Source organism: Nomascus leucogenys, chromosome 25 (genome assembly GCF_006542625.1).
Source record: "Nomascus leucogenys isolate Asia chromosome 25, Asia_NLE_v1, whole genome shotgun sequence".
Lineage (NCBI taxonomy): Eukaryota > Metazoa > Chordata > Mammalia > Primates > Hylobatidae > Nomascus > Nomascus leucogenys.
Window position 1 is genome coordinate 9,876,557 of NC_044405.1, and position 17,488 is coordinate 9,894,044.

The window sequence follows — 17,488 nt, forward strand, 5'->3', positions numbered from 1 at the left end:
ATACAAAAAAATTAGCCGGGCTTGGTGGCACATGCCGGTAATCTGAGCTACTTGGGAGGCTGAGACAGGAGAATCCCTTGTACCTGGGAGGCGGAGGTTGTGGTGAGCCGAGATGGCGCCATGGCACTCCAGCCTGGGCAACAAGAGCAAAACTCCCATCAAAAAAAAAAAAAAAAAAAAAAAAGAAGGTGGCAATATAGATTAATTCAGACTCTTGGTTGATTGCTTCAGAGGTTGCAGTTTGGCTTCCTGGACTGGTTACTATAGAATTTGTGAGTCAGAGTTCTATTGTGACATTTAGTCTGGCCTAATTTGAACTGATTTACATCTGTTTTCTATTATTTTTATTATTATTATTTGTAACGATGGATCTCCCTGTGTTAGCCAAGCTGGTCTTGAACTCCTGGCCACAAGAGGTCCTTCTGCCTTGGCCTCCCAAAGCTCTGCGACTATAGGCATGAGCCTCCTTGCCGAGCAGATTTAAATCTGTTCTAATCAACCAGTTCAATAGTCAGAATATGAGCAATGAGGGGGCCCTTTAATTTGAACAACCAGAGCACTTCAGTTAGGCAGATGAAAATCACAAATATTATTTTGGTGTTAGTGACAAAAGAATGTAGGAAAAAAATATGTTTCAGTGGGAACTGTGCATTTTCCAGAGGACACTCTCTCCAAATCATCTGGTTCTAGTATTTGACTGCCTTTGAGCTGATTTTCAACTATACCTTTTCTACATCCAGCACACCCTGCTGGGTTATCCGATACTCACACTGTTTTTGAGCTACTTTACAACTCTCTATAAATATGCCCAATCTTCTCATTCTCTCTGTGCCCACTTACAGTATCGAACTTCTTCCCTCACTGAATGAATTAAGTAAAATCTTTAATGCTTATTCATTTTTATATCTGTATGAGTCATGACGTTATTTATTTCTGAAAATCATCTTTAAACAAAATCTTTTGACTTTTATGAAGTTACTTAGATCTGTATTTTTTTCAGATTAAATAACACAGAAATATGCAATAAAAGGACAACTTTAATACACTGAATGTGTACAGTGTCTCAAACAAACCAGGCCACTTAGAATTAGGAACTGCAGTTGTAAAATGCTGGCGAAGGCCAGTAGCACTTGACTCAACTAAAACAGTGTGGCTGATTTTATTGGCATAAGGTTTCCATATGAATTGGGTGCCCTGAGCTTCAAACTTGGATTCATTTACGGAAATTAAGCCTGAAAACGTAATGAAAAAAGCTGGCTGTAATCACAAAGGACACATCACATCATGACAATTGCCACTCATAAATAATTCAAACTATGATTTAATATGCTACTAAATGCTTCGGCAGCATAAGTACTGGAAAGTAATACCTTTAGCTCAATTTACTTTTAATGTTTTATAGTTGTACTGCCAGAAATATAGAGGCCATTTCCACAGATAAAAGGCCAAATGTTTTTCGGCATACAATACTCTGTTACAATGCCTAATCTCAACAGAAACAGTCATCCTATTAAAGTTGTCTTTTAATATAATATCTATTCATAATAAAAGATATTTGATGCATTATGAAAATCTTCTCTTTAGTTTTTTAGGAGGTTATTTTGTTAGTAATTTCATAAATAAGCGGAAAAACATTTAAAGCCTTGTCTCAAGATGTCTGATTGAATCTTTGGAAAGTCTTCCAAATTAGAAAAGATTTTATCGAATGACTGCAAAGTGTTTTTTATTTTTGTTTATATACTTTTAGTATTTTTCTTAGTCTGTTCAGACTAATAGAATAATGTAGACTCCATGGTTCAACAACACACATTTATTTCTCACAGTTCTGGGGGCTAAAAAGTCCAAGATCTAGGCGCTGGCAGATTCTGGATCTGGTGAGGGTTCACTTTTTGGTTCTTAGACGGCAGTCTTCTCATTGTGTCCTCACATTTTAAAAAAACAGAAAGTTCTCTGCACTGCCCTGTATAAGGGTACTAATCTCATTCATGAGGGCTCTATCCTAGTGATCTAATTACCTCCTAAAGGGTGCACATCCTAATACCACCACATTAGATATTTTTAAATTTTTAAATTTTTAATTTTGATAGTTACATAGTAGGTATATATATTTATGGGATACATGTAATGTTTCGATACAGGCATACAATGTGTAATAATCACATCGAGGTAACTGGAGTATCCATCACCCCAAGCACTTATCATTTATTTGTTTTAGAAACATTTCAATTCCACTCTTTTAGATATTTTATAATAATAGAGTTAGATAGAATAAATAATATCATGTATTTGCTAGCACAACAGGATAGCTATAGTAAAAAATAATTTATCATAGATAGCTCTTATTATTTTGAGATACGTCCCATCAATACCTAATTTATTGAGAGTTTTTAGCATGAAGGATTGTTGAATTTTGTCAAAGGCCTTTTCTGCATCTATTGAGATAATCATGTGGTTTTTGTCTTTGGTTCTGTTTATATGCTGGATTACGTTTATTGATTTTCATATGTTGAACCAGCCTTGCATCCCAGGGATGAAGCCCACTTGATCATGGTGGGTAAGCTTTTTGATGTGTTGCTGGATTCGGTTTGTCAGTATTTTATTGAGGATTTTTGCATCAATGTTCATCAAGGATATTGGTCTAAAATTCTCTTTTTTTGTTGTGTTTCTGCCAGGCTTTGGTATCAGGATGATGCTGGCCTCATAAACTTAAAGCATAATAATAATAATAAAAAAAGAAAAAAAATTTATCATATATTTCAACATGTAAATTTTGGGAAAACACAAACATTCAGTACATTACAGTATTCCTAAGGGTATGTGATTTATTTGGTAATTTATTCATAATGATTCAGATAATAATAATCTTGTTATTATCTCTTCAAAAGTCTTCTCCAACATTGCAGTGAAAATATCGTCACTATTGGTAATGATGATTTGTTATGCTTTACTACTAAATTGAATGTTTCTTTGTTACCCATGGTATTGGCATTTTTTTCATGTTAATATGAGCTATTTACTGCTCATTGGGTTTTTTTTTTTGATAAATTGAATGAATTCAATTGCTTTTCAAAATTCTGTAGCCTGTGAGTTTTTTTTTTTTGTTTTTTTTGAGACGGAGTCTTGCTCTGTCACCCAGGCTGGAGTGCAGTGGTGCAATCTCGGCTCACTGCAAGCTCCGCCTCCCGGGTTCATGCCATTCGCCTGTGAGTTTTAAGCATTTTCACAAAATGTAAAAGTACAGCTACAAACTATATTATTGCTTATTTGAATAACTTTAGTTTGCATTATACAGAAATGCGAAAATACTTCTACAAAATCAGTGTCTAATCATTAGCTTTCTGCCAACAGAAATAAATAGAACATGTGGAAACTTAAGGTCAAGTTCTTAAAATCCTAATACATACCTCATGGGTTAAAGATTTAAAGTTGAAGCAACAATATTTATTTATATAATAAACATAAGTTATAGTTTAGATTTTTATACATTTTCTATGAAATATAATATAAACTTCATGATGTTTGTAAAGTAAATATGAAATAAATTCTATCATATTACAATTTCTAGAAACACAATGAAATTATTTCCTATATATTTATGTATAATGATCCATACCTCCAATTTCTAGAAAATTAATTTAGAATAACTTTTTATTTCTTTCATTATTCTCCAGTTTTGAAGACCCTGAAGTCTATGATGATATCTTTGTCTCTTTAACAATATTCAAAACAAAAATGGAGTTGACAAAATCCATTTATGGCTTACATTAGTCAACTCTAGCTGCCATAACAAAATACCATAGACCAGGTGGCTTAAATAACAAAGACTTATTTTCTTATAGTCCTGAAGCCTGAAAGTCCAAGATCAAGGTGCCAGTATGGTCCTATTTTGGTGAAAGTTCTCTTCCTGGCTTGCAGATTATCATCTTCTTGTTGTGTCATCACATGCTATGGAGAGAAACAAAAAGAGGAAACACTCTGGTGTCTCATATTAGGGCACTAATCCCATCATAGGGGCCTCACTCCCATGAAACTCATCTAATCCTAATTACCTCTCAAAGGCTCTATCTCCTTAGAATATTGCAGTGGGGATTAGGATGTTAACATGAATTTCAGGGGAACACAACCATTCAATACGTAACAGATCTCTAAAGCTTCAGGATCTTTCTGTATTTTAATGCATTATAAAGGTAGAGAATTAGGAGTAACCCATCAGTTTCAGGAGCTTACTTAGTCTCAATCCTGTTTAAATCACCACTAAACATATCTTATACTTGATGGATCTAAGACCCCGCTTGTAATTATAGAGCGTCCGTCCTTTTCCCCTGAGGAGTCACTCTTATTTTGAGAAATCTCAACTTAAACTTTGTTTCGGTTTGTCCTGATAATTTTTATTCTTTACTTTTGATAACATATATATTTTCAAAACTAAAGACAACCTTCTATTTTACCCTTTAAATACAACTAAAAATGAGTACACTTTAAACTTTGAAAAGAGACTTACACACATATTCCAAGTTTTAAAATGTCAAACATTATAACTTGTTACATTTTGAATATCAGAACTGGATCTTTGGGGGTTTTTTTTAAATAAAATAAACATTGGTTACTGAAAGCAAAACTGTTGCTATAATTGAAAGTTGTTGAAGAAATAAAGGCTTCCATTCTTTTACCTAAATAGGGCCTATTTATTTTCATTTTGTCTTTTCAGAGCTGTGCTTGCAAATGGCAAAGCGAAATGAAAGATTGAAGCAATTATCCACATCATTCAGATCAAATACGCTCTCATTAAATAAGAGCAGATGGTGTGGATAAAAATTGTAGCCTAAAGGCTATGTTCCTCATATAAGGCACATGAAAATAGATTGTTTCTTCTATGCATTTATTTTAAAAGTCTACACCTTCCCTTACAGATGAGTTTATTTAAAATGTTAAATGGAAGCATTAGTTATAACTTACATTTAATTGGTTTAATGTGTTCATTAATTTAGATTTTACTACCCTTTTGTAAACTTAGTGAGTGTAGTTTTTGTTATAATAAAAATAATAAGAATATAATAAAAATTTAAAAAACACCCACCAAATTTACAAAAGGGTAGTAAAATGAGTATATACTCTTACACCATTAATTAGAATGTAAATGTTTTATCTGGGCTCCTGGCATCCCCTGCTGGAAGCTGCGAGTCCCTCAATGCCCTCCACCTTCCTCAGAAATACATAGATGTCTGGAAGAATGATACACCAAGGCACCAATAGATGTCAGAGTTTGTGGTTTCCAGAGTAACTGCAAACCACTTCCCCAAGAAAAAGTGCTCAGGTTAGATCCCAAGTGAAACAACAGTGAGTAGGGGCAGGAGGCTCTGGTTTTTATTGTGGTTAGGTGCTGCAGCTGGGGTGGTTTTCCTGCCTGGCTTGCTTGCCAATCAGCTTCAGGTATGACGCCAAACGTCATGAGGTGTGGGGAAGGGCTTGAATGCTGTCAGAAGTCAAACATCAAAAATGGTGTCAGATTTTTTTTTTAATTTTAGATTTAGTGGATACATGTGCAGATTTGTTACATGGATATAGTGTGTGATGCTGAGGTTTGGGTTTCAGTTGAGCTCATCACCCAAATGGTGAAAATAGTATCAGATTCTTTTTAACCCTTGCTTCTCTCTCTCCCTGCCTGCCTTTCAAGTCTGCAGTGTCTGTTGCTCCCCTGTTTATGTCCATGTGTACCCAATGATTAGCTCCTACTTACCCATTTTTAAGAAAACATGCAGTATTTGGTTTTCTATTTCTGTTAATTCCCTTAAGGTTTCTTGGGGACACTTTGGAGATACACATCAAGAACTTGTGTAATGTTCACACTTCTTAGATATTCTTAATTTTGGAAATGATTTTAATAAAATAATCATAGACATTCACAAAGATATTCATACAGAAGTTTATTGTGATATTGTAATATTACATGACAGACTTGAAAAAAGTTTCAAATATATCAAATTATACAATAATTAAATATGAAAATAACATTGTATTTTCTATAAATTATTAGTTTATATGCTTAATAAATTGAATACCATCCAAATATTTAACAATAAATATCTTATAAGGATACTTTTAACCAAAGACCGAGCTCAAATTACAATCATGAATTAAATGAGAATATAAAACCTTTTATGGAATATGATGCCCCTCTATGCAAATATATGCATATGTTTGTTTTAGAAGAAAATGTACTATATTACTAGTGGTTATTCCATTTGGTTTGACCATGAATGCTTTTCATCTTCTATGTATTTAACATTATTTTCTAAATTAATAAATTATAAATATTTATTACATACATAGAAGGAAATATTATTTTTTATTCTCAGAAATTATCACAGAATATCTTTTGAGTTAATCATAGTCTGATAATTTCTTATTGCATATTTGGGGAAAATTTACAGTAATCCCAAAGATACCTGCTTATTAGAAATATGCATGTACAGTGAGAGCCTGATTTAGATTAGAATCAAAGTACATTTGAGATGATCTTCTTTTAATTTAAATTTAAAACTCAATGTTGGTTGCCTAGAAATTACTAGAGCATGATTATATCAAGCTTCGAAGCTTCTGCATAGGATAGGAATTCCATATTAAACAGAAAAATAGCTGAGGATGTGAAAGTAACACCTGGAGGCTCTGCTGGAATAGTTCTTCCTCTTTAAAAAAATTAAACTGAAGAATGTAGTCAATAAAAAGTAAATGACTACTGAAAAATAAAATATGCAGTTTAAATTATGTGTTTCCTGAATGCTCAATTTCTAATTATTACTATAAGTCCTGGCACCAAGTTACTGGTTTTTGCTTTATTATCTTGCTTAGTGTGTGTGCTCACCAGGAAGTATCATTCTGAATACAAGACACATGGGTTTTCTTTTCTTTCCTTTATTCCTTGCTTTCTCTCTCTATTTCTTTCCTATTTTATGATAATGCTTTGCAGGAAAGATGATTTGTGAAGTGGTTGTAATCATTTTATAAACATATATAAGTTATAAAACCAAGATCATCTGGCAACATAAAACAATTTTTAAAAACTGCACAGATTTTTGAAACTTGCATTATTTTATCAGGATGGGTGTTCCCTGGACTAATAGTTTAATTATATTGAGTGTCAATTTCCTCATATATAAGATGAGAGCTATATTTGTCATACTTTTAGAAGTTTTGTATATCACTTGGCTGGTTGTGTTCTTAGCAATGTTTAGGACAACTATTAGGCATTTAAGTTATAATGAGTTATAAGTTATAATATAATGGATTTTTATTTATGTAACAAATATTTGCTGAGAACCTATCTTATGTCAGGCTCTCTTCCAGTTCCCAGGGATGTAGCAGTGAAGAACACGGATGATGCCCATTGACTGCACACACTATGCAAATACTTTAACATGTTATTAATATTATTATGCTATCATTAACATTATTAAGGTAGTTATCAGAGTAAGTAGAATATTATCTTAGATGTTTAGGGAATATTTCCTAAGTTCAGCTAGAACTCAGTGATGTAATACATTTAAACTACTACTAAAAATATATGCCAAATGATTTCATATATTTGCATGAGATGAAATGAGTACAGCTCTCAAAAAATAATAACGTTTTCCATTTCCTGATTCTCAGTGCAAACCTGTTAACTGGAGTTAAAAATGCATTGTGGTCTGAGAATTTTTTTAAAGAAGACATACTGAGTTCAATAAGTTTCCTTAGAGTAACTACAATAGAGAGTTTTATAGCTCTATTTCTCATGATGTGCTTGAAATAAATCAATGGCACAATGGTAAAGGGTATGTAAGATTAAGATAAATCTAAAAAGACCCCTAGAAGTGGAAGTATATAACTATCTCATCGACTCAATAGAGAGACGCTCAAACCATTGGGATGTATGCTATACTCCACTTGTGAACATGTTTCTTTTTTTTTTTTTTAATTTGACGGCCCACAAATATAACATAATTTCACATAAATATTTATATTCTCAGCTTTCTACAAAAAATTGGAAGATATGGCAACATTTAGCCCACATTCATGCACAACAATCACATCCAATATATGAACAACTACTTTTCCCCTTAAATAACGCATGAGTCCTCAAATTCACTTACTACCTACTGTTGTACGTTCTATATTCCAGCCCAACCACAGTAGGTCTTCAAGTTTGAAGTCATTGACCATATATAATTATATACTTTTACATATGTAATGGAATGTTTTTGCTTTGTTTCATTCAAAAAACTTTCCTTAATGTTATTTTTTCAGCTGTTGTAAGAGATATATTTGGAGATTATATTTTCTAACAAATAATGTATTTATGTAATCAAAATGAACCATATAAATTTATGGTCAGGTGTGCTGGTTGACATCATTTCTGGAAATCTGAGAAGAGTGCCTGAACTTAATATTGCTAACAAGGCATCTTTATTGGTTCTAACAATACAGTAAAAAATGTAGACAATGCCGAAGTCTTCATGGAGTTTACATTCCAGTGACTAAGGCAGTAGATAAGAAAAATAAATAAATTATATAATTTTAGATGAGAAATACAAAGACATTAAAGGAGAAAAAGAGGAAAGAGAATGAATAAATTTGGGTGCTGATTATCTTAGAGTGGATCAGACAATTCCTCTATGAAGACACAGTATTTGAGGAGAGATATGGTAGGTTTTTATATTTATTATTAGTAATTTTATTCTGATGTACACAGGAAATACTCTGAATCAGATTTCTAATTAATTAATTACATTACATTGAAAATAAGCATGCTGTATCCGAACCTCTTTTCAGTCCTTTCCTCTTCAGGTCATTCACTGAAAACTCAGAGAGGCTTTTCAAGTAGTGGTACACTGCATAGGTGAAAGATGAGCAAAAATAATTTTCTCTGTGTATAAAATGGAAGAGGTAGCTGTCTCACTCCCTTCATGAAAGATTTCTTCCTTAGTCTAACCCTTAGTTATGTAAATAAAATATCTCCAGGATCCAAGTATCAGTATAGGTCTTGGATTTTACAATCTAGAAGTGTCTCCAAGTACTTAAGCAGATAGCTCCCTAGATTCCCAGACACCCGTGGCTTAACCTAGAACCTAGTCCAGGCTGCAAACTCTTGGCCCCCTCAGAGAGATTACACTGTTTTTATTATCCATTTGGATCAGATAAAATCACTAGAAAAATTGCTACAGATCTAATCCTCATGATATATGACAAGTCGTAAGAGGCTTTCTCTCCTCTCTCTTTCTCTCTCTCTCTCTCCACATATGTACAAGAACATTTAAAATTCAAGAAAGTTTCATTTCCCCACAAAACATGAATACATGGGCATGCATGAGGAAATAAGCCACATGGCAAATCTTGTGGGAGAAGGTCTTGAGCAGAATCTCTTTCTGGGCAGTTGGGGCCTGCATTAGAAGACTGAGTGCTTCAAGCAAGCGAGCCTGTATTAGACCATTCTTTCATTGCTGTAAAGAAATACCTGAGACTGGGAAATTTATAAGAAAAGAAGTTTAATTTGCTCAGGGTGCTGAAGACTGTACAGGAAGCATGGCAGCCTCTGCTCCTGGGGGGGACACAGGGAGCTGTTACTCATGGTGAAAGGTAAAGTGGGAGCAGGCACTACATATTGTGAAAGCAGGGGCAGGAGAGATGGGGAATGCCACACAGTTTTAAGTGACCAGATCTCGTGAGAACTCACTATCATGAGGAGAGTACCAAGGGGATGGTACTGAACCATTCATGAGAAATGCATCACCATGATTTAATCACCTTCCCTCAGGCCCCACCCCCAACACTGCAGAGTACAACTCAACATGAGATTTGGGTGTAGACACAGATTCAAACCATCAGACCCTGAAACACAGTGATATTTTTATCTTTTCTCTAAGTTATTTTCTAATCTTGTCATAATTAGCTGTCTTAACCACACACCATTTATACCTTCTATTAAATAAATTAGCATGTGAGTTCTGCATTCGAGATCTTGGGGGCTGGGTGCGGTGGCTCACGCCTGTAATCTCAGCACTTGGGGATGCCGAGGTGGGTGGATCACGAGGTCAAGAGATGGAGACCATCCTGGCCAACTTGGTGAAACCCCATCTCTACTTAAAAAATACAAAAATTAGCTGGGCATGGCAGCACATGCCTGAGGTCCCAGCTACTTGGGAGGCCGAGGCAGGAGAATCACTTGAACTCGGGAGGTGGAGGTTGCAGTGAGCTGAGATCGTGCCACTGAACTCCAGCCTGGTGACACAGTGTGACTCTGTCTCAAAAATAAAAATAAAAATAAAAATAAGATCTTGGGGACCTCTCTGGTAATCCCACTGAGGGTCTGGATCTGGAATTGCATCTGCCTCAAGATAAATACCATGGCCTTGGTTATGAGCAGCTATTTCATCTACATATTCATGGAGAGTAAAAAAAAAACAAACCTTTGTCTCTTCTTTATGGTACAGCAATTAAATAATAATATCTGTAAGTCATACCAAGTTAAATCAAAGAACTTGGTCAACCTAACAGACTCCTCTATAAACTTTCCTGGATCCTCCAAAACCTGGACAAATGTCTTTTTGCATAAAGTCAAATCAGACACAGATGGATGGGAGAGTGTCCCCTCTGCCCACCTCCAAAATTGGAGCTTAGCTTGGGAGGGTTCTTTGCTTCACTCAGGAAAGAATTTATGGGTGAGCTGTTGGTGGAAGAAAGCAGGTATACTGAAGCACTGGAATACACACACTGACTGCTCCTTGCAGAGCAGGGCAAATCCGTAGGTGGTGTGACCAGAGTAGCAGCATACAAGCTGTTGGCTATTTACACTCATTTTTAATTATATGCAAATAAAGGAGCAAGTTATTCAGATATCTCTAGAAAAGAAGCAGTAACATCTGGGTGTTGCCGTGGCATTTGTAAACTGTCATAGCATTGGTGGGAGCGTCTTATGTGCAGTGAGAGCAACTAGAGTTTGCCTTCTGTGCCATTTTGCTGGTTCCAGTTTCTTTTTTCCATTCTGCCGGGACCAGGAAATAAGTCCTGCCAATCTCCTACTGTGTTTCCGTTAGCTCTTTCCCATTCTTTTTTTTTGAGACAGAATCTTGCTGTGTCGCCCAGGGGAAGATAAGATCTCCACGCACTTCAACCTCCACTTCCCAGGTTCAAGCGATTCTCCTGCCTCAGCCTCCTGAGTAGTTGGGACTACAGGCGTGTGCCAACGTACCCAGCTAATTTTTGTATTTTCAGTAGAGATGGGATTTCACCATGTTGGCCAGGCTGGTCTCAAACTCCTGACCTCAAGTCATCCACCCCCCCTCAGCCTCCCAAAGTGCTGGGATTATAGGCATGAGCCACCAGACCCAGTCTCTTTCCAGCATTTAAATATTCTTCCTGCTTTTGTCCCAGCAGAATTGAATTCAGCCTCTTTCTCTTATTGAAATTGTTTTGAATAAAGTCTTCCCTTGCCTGTTTCACTTATCGGCTGCAATTTTCTTTGAAAAGCAAACAAAATGACAAATGCAGTTGCAAATATAGTCTCAAAATCTGATTCAAATGGACATGTTTTAAAGTATACATTAACCAAGGCACTTTCATGACCAGCCAGATATATTGGAAGCATGCAGTCTCTAGAAGCACAAGAAGGCCTCTGGCAAATCCTCAGGGTGTTTTTGTAGGAAGCTACTTTGCTCAGTGCTCTAAAGCATGATCTTACGGTGAAAAATGGTAAGAAGCAAATGCAAGTTGTTAGTTTGGAGGACCACTGGGATTTTAAAAAGATATTTATGTTTTGTAATGATCAAAATGTTAATACTGATAATAACAATAACAGCTAAAGTTTACCTGCACTAATTACATATAACCCTCAAAACTTGTTTTGAAGACGTAATTTTTTTTAGATTTTTTATTGTTTTATTGTTATACTTTAAGTTTTGTGGTACATGTGCAGAACGTGCAGATTTGTTACATAGGTATACATGTGCCATGGTGGTTTGCTGCACCCATCAACCTGTCATCTACATTAGGTAATGCTATCCCTCCCCTACCCCCCCAACCTGCCAACAGGCCCTGGTGCGATTTTTTAACTATTTTACCGATGTGGAAAGTGAAACTTAGGGAGATTAAAAGCAAAGCAACAATTTAGTTAAGTCACTATTTCCATAAAAACATGTTTCTGAGTTGGAGCATAGATCTTCCAGTAATACCCTCTGCTCTTTTATTTGTGAAATCACTTTCCAATAAGGTAGTATTATGGACTATATTCAATAACACAACAACGTTTACCCAGATCAATTTCTGAAATTCAGTCAGGTGTATGACATTGGCTCAAAACTCCTTAGCAATCGGTGAACCAGCATGTGAGATCATGAGTTACATAGTTTGTTTGATAAGGGAATTATAATTTCACAAGAACAACTGTTGCCTTCTACAAGCCAGCCTGCAGAAGATTCCTTGTGCACTTCACAGAAGGTAGCTGGGTAAATGTACATTGTTCTTTTTAAATTATAATTTTTCTCTTGGTTTCCTAAAGAATAATAAAAATTTTTAAAACTAAGGCACTTATTAGATGCTTAAAAATTAATAAAGAATGCATAGGTACAATTGAATTACTATATATTGCAAGATTATAAATATTCCTGGATTATAATATAAAATAGCATTAATATCTGTATTTTACATAAGAGGAAATTAGGCGGCTGTGGTCACTTAGCTAATAGATGTAGGATTTAGGATCCAGATCCATGTATATTTAATTTTAATTTAATGTTTTACTTAATGCCATTACTGAAGGAAAGATTATTTGAAAAGTATAGAAAACAGTCTCGGCAATTGTTGGTGAATTAAATTTATAAGATGAAGGAAAAATATGGCATTGGTCAAACATTTTTTCTAAAAAGAATGGGAATACAATGTCAGAGGGGAAGCAAATTTTACCCAGCACTTTATGAAACTCCCGTAGGCAAAAGTTTAAATAAACAAGAGATTTGATTCCACAATTCTAATATTTAGGGTTTAAAACACAGTATACAATATAGCTATGAATAAAGATTTAGGAAATTTCATGCATTTCAGTATAAATTGTGATGAACACCACCAAAAAAAATCTCCAAAATACAACACAAAAAGGATGAAATCAACAAGTACCACTATTGTGCAATGTATGCCTTCTTTCTCAAAATATAATGCTCTATTCAGAAAAGATACATTTTTTCCTACCATGTTGTATGAATCTTTTCACAATCCTTAATAAATTTAAAGAAATACAAAAATAAAAACTAGGAAATAATACAGCTTAAATTATGTCCTTTTGATTTTGAAAGTCTTTCCCCTTGAGCTATAGATTTGTAAACCTCGATTAGAGTAGATGCAAAATGTTATATTAAATATTAACTGTTTTATTCCAACCATTTTTCAATTCTTGGATTGCCATCTCATTCTTTATGGAAATAAATATGTTTAAAATCTATTTTAAATATTGAAGTAACTTGCTTATAAACATCAGTAGAAACAAATTATTTCCTTCCTTCAATGCAGCATTTATGAATAAAATGTAAGGTTCGTAAACACTGTGAGTGCGTGTGAAACGTTAGGGAATTTCACCAGCTTGTGGAAACAAATAAGTGATTGATGTAAGTGTCAAAAATAATCTGCAGCCAAAAAGATGTCAAAGTACTCTTCCCTTAACTGCATTTTCTTTCTCCAAGCTTACATTTAATAAGCTTCCAACATAACCTAAGGAAGAGCCAAGAGAATCTGCAGTTTATGTGTTCCTAAGCATTTGTAAGGGAAAAAGGAAAGGATTCAACTCAAAATCAAAAGTCTAATACTTACTCTGAAACTATCATCAAAGCATATGCTGAAATTATCTTCATATCTAATTATTTCAAGGCATTTACATTGGGAAAAAAGGAAAATAAATCAGATAGACATCAAGGATTATTCTGAATTCGCCTTTACCAGAAATATTTTAATAATGACCCTGACAGCCAGCATGTATTGAACCAAAACTGAAACACAAACCAAAGTCATCCTTTTAAGCATCAAACTAGAGTACCTTATTTTGTGTATATGTATATATAATTTATATTTATGTTATACAATATTTATATTTTATATTTCTTGATAAAATATACATCGATGACTGTAAACCTTCTGAATTCTGCGCAATTTTGCTCACTCAGTGGACATATGTCACTATATGGAGATATCATTCATTGACACACCTTGGGGGCATAAGACACTATTGGTCTCTGCTGGGCAGATGCAAGGGATGCTTTTAAATATTCTGGGACAGGACAGTCACTGAAGATAAAATATTACCTTGTCCACAATGTCAATAATGCCGCATTAGAAGATCCTGATATTTATTATATATTATATGTGTTGAATATTTAATCTAAATTATATATATACCATGTATAATTATTTAATTTATAATAAAATATATGTATTGCATAATAAACTGTATGGGGCTTCACTAAGATATTGTGTTTCACTTTATGTAGGTGTTGTGAGACCTCTCTATTTGCATATTATAAACTGAGAACATAGTAAGATTATGGAAGAGCCTCCTGTTTTTCTCCACCATAAAACCTGCTCTGGTTTAACCGGAACTTAAACTAGATGACTGCTTTTAGAGGGAGTCAAGCAGTCCAGACATACTCCTGCAGTTCCTAGATTATGAAGATCCAATGGACTCAATAAGTAATTGAAAATGAGGATGAAAAAAATATTGGGAATATTGCGAAGAATGGTCAACATAAATTAAAAATCAAAATAGTAAAAATTCAAGTTGGAGAGGTCAATGGTAAGAAAGGCAGGGAAATTGGGGAAATAGAAGAGAAATCATGAGAAAAGTGTAAGGTAATGACATAAAATAAAATAATAAAAATAATTCTTGTCTTTTAGATCTGGTATTTTTGGAAAGGAAGTAATCACTGTGAATATTTGTATATTTGAAAAAAATGAACAACGTATATAACTTTGGGGCATAAATAAATAATATCAAATAAAGTAGAGTTTGTGTAGCTATGCCATCATTCAATCAATAGTCATAAACGCTCAGTTCAGCACCCTTCTAAGGATTATAGGCATGAGCCACCATAATGGGCCCAAGTTGTTATTTTGAAATATCACTTTTATACAAGATACGTGGATAGAATTCCATTATAGTAACTGATTGTCAAACTAATTTGATCAATAGGATTTGCACAACAGCATTATTTACTGTATTACTATATCTTATATCAGGCTATTTTTGTAAAAATGGGGACAATGGAACTACTTAGATAATCCAGGTAATTAGTAATGTCTCTTAATAGACTGTATATAAAGAAATGTGTTTTCACCTATTGATGAAGATTGAAACTACAGAAGTTGAATAAAATAGGTGTGCAATATTAAAATGAACATTTCCATTGCATTTTTATAATGGTAATAGGTAAAATTGTCCAACATAATACAAGTGATATTTAGACTTTTTACATGAATATGTTTCAATGTTAGAACGTAAAGCATGGTAGAGTAAATCTGTGGGCCTGTGAATATAGATCACAGGTTACAATTCATGCTATTTCCACCAGTGATAAGCTAAGGGTAAGCATCTACAAAGAGTAAATACTAGGATGAAATAAGATTTCCTATTGTTCTTTCTTCTGTTGAAGAGCTTAAAAAAGGGAAATTATAGGCTAGTTACACTTCCAGTTGGATGAGTCTACCCACCTGGGCAGGATAGCAACCAGTCCATATTGTGTGATTCTTTGGGATTTAATTTTAGAGAAAAAGAGAGCTAGTTTCACTAAGCTTTCTCCCATCATATTGTGGCACAGATATTAGAGTGCACTTAGGCATACCTGAGCTTTCAGCCAAGTTGATGGCTGGGGTGGCAGGGAAAGAAAGTAATATGACTCCGTGAAAAATTTCCCTATATGAGAAATATTACCTGTACATTTTTATTATGACATATATCATAATGTTTGGGATATAATAATACCAACGTAATTATTACTAACTACCTCAAAAAAATGAATATTTTAATTACTGTTTAGAAACAGCTCAACACCGGAAGCCCTTTCTTTCTATATTCCCATTCTAGTCACACAAAGCTTAACATTGTCCTGAAGTATATGTTAAGCATATTCTTCTTTTTCTTACATTTTAAACCTGAATGTTTGTGTTGTTAAAATATATATTATATATGTTTGTTTTAGGACTTTATGTAAATGGAAACATATAGTATTTATTTTTTTGACTTGATATGTTCAGTATTATCTACAGAGAAAAATCCATGTTCAATTATACTTTCATTTTCTGAACTATATAGTATTCCATTCCAACATAACAGATCCAATCATTCCGCTATGAATAAACATAATTCATTAGTTCATAGTGCTTAGAGTTCTTGAATGAATATGCTAAGGAGAAACATTTCTGAATGTAGGATAATGGCATGTTTACCATTAATAACATTTTGGTTTCAAAGGTTTTCTCTTTGTATTTTACAAAGTGATTGAGAGTGTCTGTTACTGCATTACCTCACTATCATGTAGTAGCATTAGACCTGTAATTTTTTTCACTTTTGTAGATTATGTAATGGAATTTCACTGACTTTACTTGAATTTCTCTATTACTGATTTAAGTTGAGCTTATATTTATTTGATTATATCAGATGTAAAAGTGCCTGTTCATACTATTTATACTTTTTAAAAATGTGAGTAGTCTTTTTTTATTTGTGGGATATTTTATTTTATTCTCAATGTCAATTATCTTTTGGTCATATTTGATGCAACTATCTTCCTGATACAGCTTGAAATTTTATTTTCTTTTATTTTCTTTGATACATATAATCTTAATTTAAATGTATAATTACAAATATATAAAATTACTATGTTTATATGATCATGTTTGTACATATTATAAATATAGTCAATTTTCATAACTTGTGGCTTCAGTTTTGTGAATTCACTCATTAAAACTTATTTGTAACCCTAAAATTAAATGTTTCTTCATTGTCATTTGCAGACATTTTCAGATCAGTGAAAAATTTGAGATGTTCAATGTGTACATTCCCACCAGTTTGAACTACGTGACTGTCTGTCTGCCTTCCTGTTCCAACTCATATTGTAAAAAAGTGTTTTGTTCATGTTCTAGTTAGTGGCAATATTTTTACAGTTTTATGCCTTTTGTTGCTGATTTCTCTGTTTAACATGACCCAAACATAAATAAGAAGTATGTCTAGTGTTCCCAAGAAAGCTGTGTGTGCCTTATGGAGAAAATATGTTACATAAGCTTGATTCGGGCATGATAAGTTGTTGGTCATGAGTTTAATGTTAATAACTCAACAATATATATTAGATAAGGTGTGTTTAAAGAGAAACATACATAAGTTATGTATTAATCAGTTGGTGAAAACTTTGTGATTAGAGGCTCACAGAAAACTATATTTCTCCTAAAAGAAGTGGCTCGATGTTTGCTAATCCAATGTTCATGG